General features: G+C 28.1%; 1 protein-coding gene and 1 long non-coding RNA gene across 3 annotated transcripts in view; one reads left to right on the top strand and one right to left on the bottom strand.

Annotated features, from left to right (window-relative positions):
• Trim9 (E3 ubiquitin-protein ligase Trim9) overlaps positions 1 to 14,909 on the bottom strand; it is a 751,598-nt gene that overhangs the window by 609,165 nt on the left and 127,524 nt on the right. The window lies entirely within an intron of this gene.
• LOC142224417 (uncharacterized) lies at positions 7,057 to 8,020 on the top strand. The gene is made up of 3 exons (XR_012719153.1): positions 7,057 to 7,169; positions 7,228 to 7,380; positions 7,438 to 8,020. It is a non-coding gene; the product is annotated as an uncharacterized LOC142224417 (long non-coding RNA).

The raw sequence follows: 14,909 nt of genomic DNA, 5'->3' as shown, positions 1-14,909 counted from the left end.
TCAGATTTTGTACAGCCACCTTGTCCACCTTCTTCGCCGCAGAAAGCCAGTTTGCCTTGAACTGCTGCTCGTCCTTAGCAGTTTTTTTGGTCTTCTTTAGGTTCCGCTTGACAATAGCCCAGTATTACTCAATTGGGCGGAGCTCTGGCGTGTTGGGAGGGTTCTTGTCCTTGGGAACCACCTGCACGTTGTTGGCGGCGTACCACTCCATGGCCTTTTTACCGTAATGGCAAGATGCCAAATCCGGCCAAAACAGGAAAGGCAGCAGACGTTTATTCAAACACTCTTTCACGTAAATTTCTTGGTTGACAGTCCCGGAAGCTATGAAAATGCTGCTTTTCAAGCCACAGGTACAGATGGCTTGCCAAACCAGATATATCTTTGCGAACTTTGACAGTTTTATGTGCTTGAAAATATCTGCTATCTTTCCCCTTCCTTTTGCCGTATAAAACTCCTGTCCCGGAATCTGCTTGTACTCGGCTTTGACGTAGGTTTCGTCGTCCATTACCACGCAGTCAAACTTCGTCAGCATCGTCGTGTACAGCCTCCGGGATTGCTTTGGCCGTCGTATTTTGTTTATCATCGCGATTTGGAGTCACTACCTTCTTGTAAGTCGATAGTCCGGCTCGTTTTTTGGCTCGATGCACGGTTGTAGACGATACACCCAGCTTATTTGCGGCATCTCGGAGAGAGAGGTTAGGGTTTTGCTTGAAACTGCCGGCAACTCTCTTTGTCGTCTCAGCGGCTTCCGGTTTTCGATTTCCCCCCAAACACTTTAATTACATTTGTAACGGTTGATTTGGCAACTTTTAGCGATTTTGCCAGCTTTGCGTGCGAGTAGCTCGGATTTTCGCGATGCGCAAGCAAAATTTTGATACGCTGCTCTTCTTGCTTGGACGGCATTTTGACAACTGAAGAGTGAATCCCAAAATCAAAATAGGAGCAACATTCTACACACACACACCTTCAAAATGAGGGGTGTTCAGGTTTTTTAAATGCAAAATTGAAAGAAATACGTAATGTTTATATTGACCAAATTTTGACCGTATCACCCTCTAAGGTGAAACATAATTTTATGTATTTTTTTTAAATTTTTATATAGCTCTTAAAAAAAAAAACAAATCGATTAAAACTAGATAGTTAGCAAAGGATTTATATTCTTAACTTAACCGCTTCTTTTGCTCGTTACTAATATCAAAATATTTTAGAGAAGGTAAACATTTTTGAATCCCAGTAAACTTTTTCTTGAGTGTAGAACCCTGAAATGAAGCTGGCCACATTTCTGATTACTTCAATTAAGTTTACTACTGTTATAGTTTTTCTCAGCTTGTCTCCGACTTGCAAATTGTTTGTTAATTGTTTATTAATTATCATCAAAGTCATCAACATCAAGAATTCTACTATTTCACAAATAATATTGATAAGAAGACAAATAAAACTGGTAAATCACCATTATTATCACTTCAATAAGAAATTATGACGCATGTATATATGGGGGAGATATGGCAAAGACATGATATTCATATTTTTTTAATCAAATAAATATATTTACATTTCGTTCATTTGAAATTCTATTCGATTCCCTCCTAACTAACAAATTAGTTCAAAAGTGATTGATTCGTAACTAAAGCCTTGATTGTCAGTAGAACAATAACAGATTCGATGTTCGAGAAGGTCAAGAGTGTGTATTTCAATGTAAGGCATTACTTAGTCACTAATATGTAAGATTTTATTTGATAGAGGACGGATGCTGACATCATATGTCAAATTCGCTTGGGTGAGCGAATGTCCTGAAAATCAGTCAGAAATCATTGGACGCATTATTTCGATTTTATGTTAAGACAACGACCAAAATTTTTTAATATTTTTTTGTGAATAATGTAAAATTTTTAAATCAGATTTTGTAATTACGAAACCCTTAATGAATTTTCAATTTTTTTTTTCTGTAAACAACGTAAACTTTTGAAATCCAATCTTGTAACTGTTTCATAGTTACAACACCCAGAAAATTTAACGTTGTAACTACAAGTAAATTCCATAATATTAGAACATAAAATTGAATAGAACAAAAAAATTCCACATACACTATTGCCGGAAATATTTAAAATAATAAAAACATCCGTATTTTTGCTGCTAAATAGGTAATAATAATTAATAGAGCATTGCGTTTAACATAAGTGATTAATATGCTCCATAAATTTTGATAAGAAATATATTCAAAAAAATGTTTCAAATAATGTTTACACATATTTCATAAAGTCCGTTACTCACCTATGAGTCAAAAAATCACTAATGGTGAATAAGCCTAAAGTCCAGACATTTTTGCGATAACCTACAAACGAAAACGTCAGCAAATTATGGCATATAAAAAAAAAACAATAATAAAATGGGCCATTGATTTTACCTGTACATGAATCAAAATCCAAAGTCTAATATACTTTTTTTTCATTTGAACAATGGCCTATTTGCAAAAAACAAAAATTATTATCTTATTATCAAATATGAGTGTTTAACGCCAAAAAGATTCAAAAGGGCAATATATGTGGGTAAACACAATGATAGCGAATTTCGGTGGATGACCATATGTATTTGTCGGTGGCAAGTTACTATGACTTATAAAAAGCAAATCTCTTAACTTAGATGTTAACAAAGGAGAAATTGCTGATCGATATGAAAATTGATTATCAAAAAAAAATATTTTTTATTAATATAAAAAATATTTTTTTTAGATCAACAACAACATACCATAATCACATTTTATATGAAAGTTTATTAGCAAAATAAATATTTTTTATTAAAAATTTAAAAAAATATTTTTTTTAGATCAACAACATCATACAATAATCACATTTCATAGTTATGCCTATCTGTGATATTTAAAATCCTTCGCTATGTAATGTAATACTGACGTTGTATTAGAAATATTGTCTATGTAAACAAAATCACCACAATCGCCGTAAATTTTCCTATTGTCAACTATATTTATATTTATGTACAAACGGTAGCTATCCCCATCGAAAATATGTGCATACATCCTATTGGGAAAATATTATGACTTCCCAAAGATTTGATTTATATTTAGAATTTCATCAAAAGGTTGTTTTGTTTGTGCTCCCAAAATTTTAAGAAAATATCATTTTAATAATCATTGTTATTGTTTGAGTGGGAGGGAGAGATGGGAGACAATGACACACATACACCCTCATAACATATGTAAACAATTTGACCTTCTGTTGTGATTAGAAGAATTATCACTTAAAGTGCTAGCAGCAGCAGCAGCGTCTTTGGGCTCGTCCTAAACACACCCCTTATGTTTCATTCTATTCTCATTTGTACTCTCTTCCATATTTTAAGTGGCCACAATGTGTGATCACTTTAATGTAAGATATGTTCTCATTACATTCTACTGTTAGCACACATAGGGGGAAATGTGTTAAGCGACAAATGTTTGACTTATGGGTTCACATTCCCTCAACTACATCACACTAACCAGATGGTGAGATTTTTCTATGTTATGTTATTTACGCTTATGAGTAGTTAAAAAGAGTGTTGCCAACGTTGAGTGCATTTTATCACGAGTTGAAAGGCTTCACACGGTAAATGCCAACAGAAATTACGAAGTGAGTGATTGCTGAGTAAAAAGTGTCCCGGAAACCTTTCCGAGAAATAGACATCTTTAAGTGGCCGTCCTATAAATGACGTCGTTCAAATTTTACAAAAAAATCTTTCGAAATTACATTTTGATAAAAAATTCCTGTATAAAAGAAATTTTGACAAAGTTTCTTATAGAGAAATATATTTGGGTAAAAATTTCCTATAGAAATGAAATTTTGATTAAATCTATAGAAATCAAATTTTGATCAAATCTTCTACACAAATGAAATTTTGACAAAAATGTTCTATAGGGAGGAAATTTTGACAAAATTTCTTATAGCAATCAAATCCTTACACAATTTCCTAAATAAATAAAATTTTGACAACATTTTCTAAAGAAATAAAATTTTGCCCAAATTGCCTATATACGAATAAATGAAATTTTGCAAAAAATTCTTATAGAAATTTTGACAAAAATTTAAAAAAAAATTCCTAATTAAATTTTGCAAAAATTTCTTATAGAAATGAAATTTTGACAAAATTTCCTATAGAAATGAATGTGTGAAGAAATTTCCTATAGGAAGAAAATGTTGAAAAAACTTCCTATAGCAATAAAATCCTGACACAATTTCCTATATACATGCAATTTTTACAAAAATTTCCTATAAGAAGGAAATCTTCCTATAGCAATGAAATTCTTACACAATTTCCTACATAAATAAAATATTGACAAAATTTTGTATAGAAATAAAATTTTGGCCAAATTGCCTATATAAATGAAATTTTGAAAAAATTGCCTATGGGAATGAAAATTTGAAAAAATTTCCTACAGAAATGAAATTTTGCAAAAAAAATCCTAAGAAACGAAATTTTGATAAAATTTCCTACAGAAATGATATTTTGACAAAATTTCTTATAGAGAAATACATTTTTGTAAAAATTTCCTATAGAAATGAAAATTTTTATACAAAATTCCTATAGAAATGAAATTTTGATTAAATCTATAGACATCAAATTTTGATAAAATTTTCTACACAAACGAAATTTTGACAAAAAATTTCTATAGGAAGGAAATTTTGACAAAATTTCCTAAAGAAGGAAAATTTTGAAAAAATTTCCTAAAGAAGGAAAATTTTGACAAAATTTCTTAGAGCAATCAAATCCTTACACAATTTCGTAAAGAAATGAAATTTTGACAAAATTTTCTAAAGAAATAAAATTTTGCCCAAATTGCCTATATACGAGTAAATGAAATTTTGCAAAAAATTCTTATAGAAATTTTGACAAAAATTTGGAAAAAATTTCCTAAGGAATTAAATGTTGATAACATTTCCCGGACATTTGGACAAAATTTACTATAGAAATTAAATTTTGCAAAAATTTCTTATAGAAATGAAATTTTGACAAAATTTCCTATAGGAATGAAATTTTGACATAATTACCTATAGAAATGAGTGTGTGGAGAAATTTCCTATAGGAGGGAAATTTTGACAAAATTTCCTATAGCAATAAAATCCTGACACAATTTCCTATATACATGCAATTTTTACAAAAATTTCCTATAAGAAGGAAATCTTGACAAAATTTCCTATAGCAATGAAATCCTTACACAATTTCCTACATAAATAAAATTTTGACAAAATTTTGTATAGAAATAAAATTTTGGCCAAATTGACTATATAAATGAAATTTTGAAAAAATTTCCTATAGAAATGAAATTTTGCAAACATTTCTTATAGAAATGAAATTTTGACAAAATTTCGTATAGCAATAAAATCCTTACACAATTTCCTACATAAAATTTTGAAAAAATTTCCTAAGAAATGAAATTTTTATAAAATTTCCCATGGGAAGAAAATTTTGACAAAAATTTCCTATAGGAAGGAAAATTTTGACAAAATTTCCTATAGAAATGAAATTTTGCAAAAATTTCTTAGAGTAATGAAATTTTGACAAAATTTCCTATAGAAATGAAATTTTGCAAAAATTTCTTAGAGTAATGAAATTTTGACAAAATTTCCTAAGAAATTAAATTTTGATAAAATTTCCTAAAGCAATAAAATCCTGACACCATTTCCCATATACATGAAGATTTAACAAAAAATTCCTATAAGAAGGAAATCTTAACAAAATTTCCTATAGCAATAAAATCCTTACACAAATTCCTACACAAATGAAATTTTGCAAAAGTTTCCTAAGATATGAAATTTTGATAAAATTTCCCGTGGGAAGGAAATTTTGACAAAAATTTCCTATAGGAGGGAAAAGTTGAAAAAATTTGACAAAATTTCCTACGCAATTAAATTTTGATAAAATTTCCTATAGAAATGAAATTTTGACAAAAATTGCCTATAGAAAGGAAATTTGACAAAATTTCCTATAGCAATAACATCCTGACACAATTTCCCAGCAAAAATATTTGTAAGTTCTTCCAAAGGCACAACTTTAAAAGCACTTCCCGAAGATGTACTACCAATGATGTTCTTTATTTTTACTACACAGGATGTTATTTTCAGTAAATTTTTTATAACATGTTTTTTTCTTATTTTTAATGGGTAATTTTAACTTTTTTTGTTTAAAATTGGTTAAAAACTGTTTAAGAATTCATAAAATGATACAAATTATTTAAATTTTGTCCAAAAAAAATGCTAAATCCAATCTGAAAAAAATTTTGAATTTTTGAAAATATTTGTGGTCAAACGTTTCAGACAAGCGTTAGAAATCCATTAAAAATTATAAAAAAAAATTATAAAAATTATTTATTTGACAAAATATCACAGAATTTTTTAATTTACATCCAAAACATTGCATTCGGATCACATCTAAAGAAGGGATGCAAATTCAGTGCACCGGCTGTTGAAATTGAGGACTTCCGTCCTATGACAAGACCATGTTAAATTCATCGCTTCTGCGATGCGGATCCAAAAAGAACCTTTTCATTACTTTTTGGCGACGCTTTTTTTGCTGGGTTCCTATATAAATGAAATTTTGAAAACATATCCTATAAAAATGAATTATTGAAAAAAATTGAGAAAATTTCCTTTAGAAATGAAATTTTGACAAAATTTCCTTTAGAAGTGAAATTTTGACAAAATTTCCTATAGAAATAAAATTTTGTTAAAATTTCGTATAAAAATGAAATTTTGAAAAAATTTCCTATAGAAATTATATTTTAACAAAATTTCCTATAGGAATGAAATTTTAACAAAATTTCCTTTAGAAATGCAATTTTGACAAAATTTCCGATAGAAATTAAATTTTGACAAAAATGAACTAGGCAGAACTAAAGTCATCCATAATTCTGGTCGTTACCTGAAAGAAAATTATATAGATCGCAACCATCAAAACAAAAACCAAAAATTTTGCCCGCTTCAACAACTCCATTTTGTAGCGTTTCTACATTCCGTTCACAGTTGGCAACACTAATTTACTTCTTCGTTTAAGTGAACTGTCACAAAGGGTCATTGATCGTTAAACTATCCTCTCAAAGCCATTGGTTAAGTGGATTCATTGGAAATTTATGAGACGTTTTAAGATTCTTATGGAAACATCCATCGTTAATTGGACTCACTAAAGTAGAGATAATCATTAAAATACCATAAGAAATTAATAAACCTTCAATTATCTTTTCAGTTTCCAAATTACTTTACATTTCAAAAGGAATAGAGTGTGGTCTGCTTTTAGGACAGAGAATAAAATCAAAGTCAATGGAACTTTGATCAATTAATATTTTATATTCTAAGTGGAATAAGTCTTGAAAATCCAGCATAATTCCATTGGGAGTCAGTAAGTGCATGAATTAAAAGACAACAATTTTTCCATCTTCTCTATTGTATCTTATAGCCCAAAAAACGTGTTAAGGATTAAATTAAGCTTGTGTTGAAAGCTAAAAAATAATACTGAAATTTAATCAAAGTAAGAGTAACAAAAACCAATGGAAACTAACATCCTTCCGTCCTTTCGTCCTTCACTAAAGCGATGACAAGTGACCCCAAATGAATAGCATCAATTCCATCGACAAGCTCTACTCAATCAGATTAAATCTGTAGTTGTGGTAAGTCCAGTGCAAATATCTCAAAAACAACATCAAGAACAAAGACCTATGCTCTCGGACATAGAAACAACAGCAAAGGAACAAAAGGACAAAAGACATTTTGCCAAAATCAAATACAAAAAAGTCCATCCATCGATGCCATTTTAAAATATAAATGCATTGGAGATAACGATAGCAGGCAATTTGCTCATAGAATGTGGACAAATCTTAAAATCCAATATGTGCTACGGAAGGACAATAATGTTAAGTGCACCCAGAGTAGATATAGCAACTTCAGTTAGTGATCATATTTTTGCACATTTGTGGATATACGAGAGAGGTATAAAAACTAGAGAAAGATTAAAAACAAAATTGTAAATATTCCTTACGGCAAGAAAATTAAAAAAAATATATACTATGTTGCAGAAATTTCCTATTGAAATAAATTTTGTAAAAATTTATTTATTTATTTATTTCAGTCTATGGAATAACAAAATTGCTTACATACTAGGACTTAAACTAAAAATATATAATATCTAATAAATTAGCGAATTTTTCTATATTAACCATTAAATCCAAATTGTATTACTACATAAATAAATTTTGCAAAATTTTCCTATAGGAATAAATTTGGAAAAATTTACTGTAGAAATGAAATTTTGTAAAATTTTTTATAGGAATGAAATTTTGCAAAAATTTCTTTTAGAAATGAAATTTTGTAAAAATTTCTAATAGAAAAGAAATGTTTGCAAAAAGTTCATATAGAAATGAAATTTTGAAAAAATTTCCTACAGAAATGAAAATGTCCAAAAATTTTCTATAGAAATGACATTATGATAATAATTTTATATAGAATAACATTTTGGTAAAATTTCCTGTAGGGATAAAATTTTAATAAAATTCACTATAGAAATATAAATTTGCAAAAATTTCCTATAGAAATGAAATTTTGATAAAAATGAAATATTAATAAAATGTCCTTTGGCAATGGAATTTTGCTTAAATGTCTTATAGAAATTTTGAAAAAATTTCCTACAGAAATGAAAATGTCCAAAAATTTTCTATAGAAATGACATTATGATAATAATTTTATATAGAATAACATTTTGGTAAAATTTCCTGTAGGGATAGAAATATAAATTTGCAAAAATTTCCTATAGAAATGAAATTTTGATAAAATGAAATATTAATAAAATGTCCTTTGGCAATGAAATTTTGCTTAAATGTCTTATAGAAATTTTGAAAAAATTTCGTATAGAAAAGAAATGTTTGCAACAATTTTCTTTAGAAACGAAATTTTACAAAAATTTCCTATATTAATGAAATTTTGTTAAAATTTCCTATAGAAATGAAATTTTGCAAAAATGTTTCTATAGAAATACAATTTTCCAAAAATTTCCAATAGAAATTTAATTTTTGCAAAATTTCCTATGAAATGAAATTTTGATACAATTCCCTACACAACTGAAATTTTGACAAAAATTTCCTATAGAAATGAAATTTTGACAAAATTTCCTATAGCACTAAAATTCTCACACAATTTCCTGTACAAATCAAATTTTGACAAAATTTCCTATAGAAATGAAATTTTGACCAAATTTCCTATAGGAATAAAATTTTGCAAAAAAAAAAATAGAAATGAAGTTTTGACACAATTTCCTCTAGAAATGAAAACAAAATTTCTTATAGAGAAATAAATTTTGTAAAAATTTTCTATAGAAATGAAATTTTGATAAAACTTCTTTAAAAAAGATATTTAGGTTAAATTCCCCATAGAAATGAAAATTTGCAAAAATTTCCTATAGAAATGAAATTTTGACAAAATTTCCTATAGCACTAAAATAGCACGAAAATTAAAAAAAATATACTATCTTGCAGAAATTTCCCATAAAAATAAATTTTGTTAAAAGTTGTATATATAAATAACTTTTTATACCCTCCACCATAGGATGGGGGGTATATTAACTTTGTCATTCCCTTTGTAACACATCGAAATATTGCTCTAAGACCCCATAAAGTATATATATTCTGGGTCGTGGTGAAATTCTGAGTCGATTTGAGCATGTCCGTCCGTCCGTCCGTCCGTCCGTCCGTCCGTCCATCCGTCTGTTGACATCACGCTAACTTCCGAACGAAACAAGCTATCGACTTGAAACTTGGCACAAGTAGTTGTTATTGATGTAGGTCGGATGGTATTGCAAATGGGCCATATCGGTCCACTTTTACGTATAGCCCCCATATAAACGTACCCCCAAATTTGGCTTGTGAGGCCTATAAGAGAAGCAAATTTCATCCGATCCGGCTGAAATTTGGTACATGGTGTGAGTATATGGTATCTAACAACCATGCAAAAATTGGTCCACATCGGTCCATAACTATATATAGCCCCCATATAAACCGATCCCCCGATTTGGCTTGCGAGGCCTCTAAGAGAAGCAAATTTCATCCGATCTGGCTGAAATTTGGTACATGGTGTTAGTATATGGTCTGTAACAACCATGCAAAAATTGGTCCACATCGGTCCATAATTATATATAGCCCCCATATAAACCGATCCCCCGATTTGGCTTGCGAGGCCTCTAAGAGAAGCAAATTTCATCCGATCCGGCTGAAATTTGGTACATCGTGTTAGTATATGGTCTGTAACAACCATGTAAAAATTGGTCCACATCGGTCCATAATTATATATAGCCCCAATATAAACCGATCCCCGATTTGGATTGCGAGGCCGCAAAGAGAAGCAAATTTCATCCGATCCGGCTGAAATTTGGTACATGGTGTTAGTATATAGTCTCTAACAACCATGCAAAAATTGGTTCATATCGGTCCATAATTATATATTGCCCCCATATAAACCGTTCACCAGATTTGACCTCCGGAGCCTCTTGGAAGACCAAAATTCATCTGATTCAGTTGAAATTTGGTACGTGGTGTTATCATATGGCTTCAAACTCCCATGCAAAAATTGGTCGATATGGGTCCATAATTATATATAGGTCCCATATAAACCGATCCCCAGATTTGACCTCCAGAGCCCCTTGGAAGAGCAAAATTCTTCCCATTCGGTTGAAATTTGGTACGTGATGTTATTATATGGTATCCAACAACCATGCAGGAATTGGTTCCTATCAGTCCATAATTATATATAGCTCCCATATAAACCGATCCCCAGATTTGACCTCCGGTGCCTTTTGTAGAAGCAAAATTCATCCCATCTGCTTGAAATTTCGTACGTGGTGGAAGTATATGATATTTAACAACCATGCCAAAAGTGGTCCATATCAGTCCATAATCATACATAGCCTCATATAAACCGATCCCAAGATTTGGTTTTGAAGCCTCTTGGAGGAGCAAATTTCATCCGAGTGAGTTGAAATTTGGTACATTGTTCTAGTATATGGTCGTTAACAACCATGTCTAACTAGGTCCATATCGGTCTATAGTTATATATGGCCCTCAGATAAATCGATCCCCATTCACACAAAAATTGGTGCATATGAAGTTCATAATTGTATATAGCCCCCATATGAGCGACCCCCATATTTCAATTCTGGCTCTCTACGTACCGTGCAAAAAGTCCATATCGATTCCTAATTATTTGTAGACTTAACTATACATAACTTTTTGTCTAATATATACCATGTATGGACTAACTCACAATTAAGAAAACGATGTTAAGAAGTTTTAAGATACCACAACCCAAGTAATTCGATTGTGGATGTTAGTCTTTCATAGAAGTTTCTACGCAATCCATGGTGGAGGGTACATAAGATTCGGCCTGGCCGAACTTACGGCCGTATATACTTGTTTTTAATAAACTTTCCATAGAATTGAAATTTTGCAAAAAATTTGTTATAGAAATAAATTTTGGAAAAATTTACTGTAGAAATTAAATTTTCTAAAAATTCTTATAGGAATGATTAAAATTTTCTAATATTTTAAGAATTTCCTATAGAAAAGAAATGTTTGCAAAAATTCCATATAGAAATGAAATTTTTGCAAAAATTTCCTACAGAAATGAAAATGTCCAAACATTTTCTATAGAAATGAAATTACACCCAGAAAAAAGGGGCTTTAATGCCAACTAAACTTTATTTTAGTTCATGAAGATTACTTAATTTAAGTTAAATTTTGCACAATGTAAGTAAATGTTCCTTATTTGAATAATTTTTTGCTAACTTTAATGACGTGAACTAAAAATAAGAAGAAATGTTGTATACAAATATAGCGCACAATTTTACTGAAAAATAAAATATGTTAGTTCATATTTTCCTAAAATGGTAGAAGTTTACTTAAATTGAGTTCATAAGTCTCTCAAATGAGTAAATTTTACTAAAATTGTACCTGCCTCAAACTTCTTACAGCGCTAAAGACATTTTAACCATTTTTAAATCCAATTTTTTCTTTCAACATATGAAATTTTCTTAAACAAGGGAAAAAAATTAATTATTTTAAAAAAATTTTCTTCAATTTGACAAAAAGTATTAACTTATTTGTAACATGTTGTAATTAGAAAACTATTTTAGTTAAAATTTTCTAAAATAAACCTACATTTTCTTCCACGGTGCGTTCACTTTTCTTTGGGTGTATGAAAAAAATTTTGTATAGAATAACATTTTGGAAAAATTTCCTATAGAAACGAAATAGTGGTAAAATTTCCTGTAGGGATAAAATTTTGATAAAATTCAGTATAGAAATATCATTTAGGAAAAATTTCCTATAGAAATTAAATTTGGATAAAAATGAAATATTAATAAAATATCTTTTGGCAATGAAATTTTGCTTAAATGTCTTATAGAACAATTTTCTTTAGAAACGAAATTTTACAAAAATTTCCTATATTAATGCAATTTTTATTAAAATTTCTTATAGAAATGAAAGTTTGAAAAAATCTCCTATAGAAATGAAATTTTGCAAAAATGTTTCTATAGAAATACAATTTTCCAAAAATTTCCAATAGAAATTTAATTTTTGCAAAATTTTCTAAGAAATGAAATTTTGATAAAATTCCCTACACAACTGAAATTTTGATAAAAATTTCCTATAGAAATGAAATTTTAACCAAATTTCCTATAGGAATAAAATTTTGCAAAAAAAAAAAAACAAAAAACTCCTATAGAAAAGTTTTGACACAATTTCCTCTAGAAATGAAATGTTAAAAATTTTCTATAGAAATGAAATTTTGATAAAACTTCTTTAAAAAAGATATATTGGTTAAATTCCCCATAGAAATGAAAATTTGCAAAAATTTCCTATAGAAATGAAATTATGTAAAGATTTCCTATACAAAATGAAATTTTGCAAAAATGTTTCTATAGAAATACAATTTTCCAAAAATTTCCAATAGAAATTTAATTTTTGCAAAATTTCCTAAGAAATGAAATTTTGATAATATTCCCTACACAACTGAAATTTTGATAAAAATTTCCTATAGAAATGAAATTTTAACCAAATTTCCTATAGAAATAAAATTTTCCAAAAATTCCCTATAGAAATGAAATTTTGACAAATTTCCCATGGAAATTAAATTTTTGCAAAATTTCTTAAGAAGGTTTGACAAAATTTCCTATAGAAATGAAATTTTGATGAAATTTCCTGTAAGAATAAAATTTTCCAACTACTATAGAAATGAATTTTTGACACAATTTCCTCTAGAAATGAAATGTTAACAAAATTTCTTTTAGAGAAATAAAATTTTGTAAAAATTTCCTATAGAAATGAAATTTTGTAAAACTTCTTTTAAAAAAAAGATATTTTGGTTAAATTCCCTATAGAAATGAAATTTTGCAAAAATTTCCTATAGAAATGAAATTTTGCAAAAATTTCCTATAGAAATGAAATTTTGCAAAAATTTCCTATAGAAATGAAATTTTGCAAAAATTTCCTATAGAAATGAAATTTTGCAAAAATTTCCTATATAAGCGAAATTGTGATAAAATTAACTGTAGAAATAAAATTTTGCAAAAATTTCCTATATAAGCGAAATTGTGATAAAATTAACTGTAGAAATAAAATTTTGCAAAAATTTCCTATAGAAATGAAATTTGGAAACAATTTCTATATAAATGAGATTTTGATAAAAATTTCCTATAGAAACTTAATTTTGATTAAATTTAAAATTCTGATTAAATTTCCTATAGAAATGAAATTTTGAAAACTTTCATATAGAAATTAAATTTTGATAAAATAGTCCATATGAATGAAATTTGAATTAAATTTCCTACAGGAATGTAATTTTGTTTAAATTTCCTACAGGAATGAAATTTTGATAACATTTCCTATGGAAATGATATTTGGTAAAAATTTCCTATCAAAATGAAATTTTGTAAAAATTTTGACAAAAATTCCTATAGAAATGAAATTTTGATAAAACTTCTTTAAAAAAGATATTTTGGTTAAATTCCCTATAGAAATGAAATTTAGCAAAAATTTCCTATACAAGCGAAATTGTGATAAAATTAACTGTAGAAATAAAATTTTGCAAAAATTTCCTATAGAAATGAAATTTGGAAACAATTTCTATATAAATGAGATTTTCATAAAAATTTCCTATAGAAACTTATTTTTGACTAAATTTAAAATTTTGATTAAATTTCCTATAGAAATGAAATTTTGAAAACTTTCATATAGAAATGAAATTTTGATAAAATTGTCCATATGAATGAAATTTGGATTAAATTTCCTACAGGAATGCAATTTTGTTTAAATTTCCTACATGAGTGAAATTTTGATAACATTTCCTATGGAAATGATATTTGGTAAAAATTTCCTATCAAAATGAAAATTTGTAAAAATTTTGACAAAATTTCCTATAGAAATGAAATTTTGATAAAACTTCTTTAAAAAAGATATTTTGGTTAAATTCCCTATAGAAATGAAATTTTGCAAAAATTTCCTATATAAGCGAAATTGTGATAAAATTAACTGTAGAAATAAAATTTTGCAAAAATTTCCTATAGAAATGAAATTTGGAAACAATTTCTATATAAATGAGATCTTGATAAAATTTCCTATAGAAACTTAATTTTGATTAAATTTTTGATTAAATTTAAAATTTTGATTAAATTTCCTATAGAAATGAAATTTTGAAAACTTTCATATAGAAATGAAATTTTGATACAATTGTCCATATGAATGAAATTTGGATTAAATTTCCTACAGGAATGCAATTTTGTTTAAATTTCCTACATGAGTGAAATTTTGATAACATTTCCTATGGAAATGATATTTGGTAAAAATTTCCTATCAAAATGAAATTTTGTAAAACTTTTCTATAGAAATG

The sequence above is a fragment of the Haematobia irritans genome, chromosome 2 (assembly GCF_050003625.1).
Source record: "Haematobia irritans isolate KBUSLIRL chromosome 2, ASM5000362v1, whole genome shotgun sequence".
Lineage (NCBI taxonomy): Eukaryota > Metazoa > Arthropoda > Insecta > Diptera > Muscidae > Haematobia > Haematobia irritans.
Note: the sequence above shows the minus strand (reverse complement) of the source record. Positions and strands in the feature narration are given on the sequence as shown.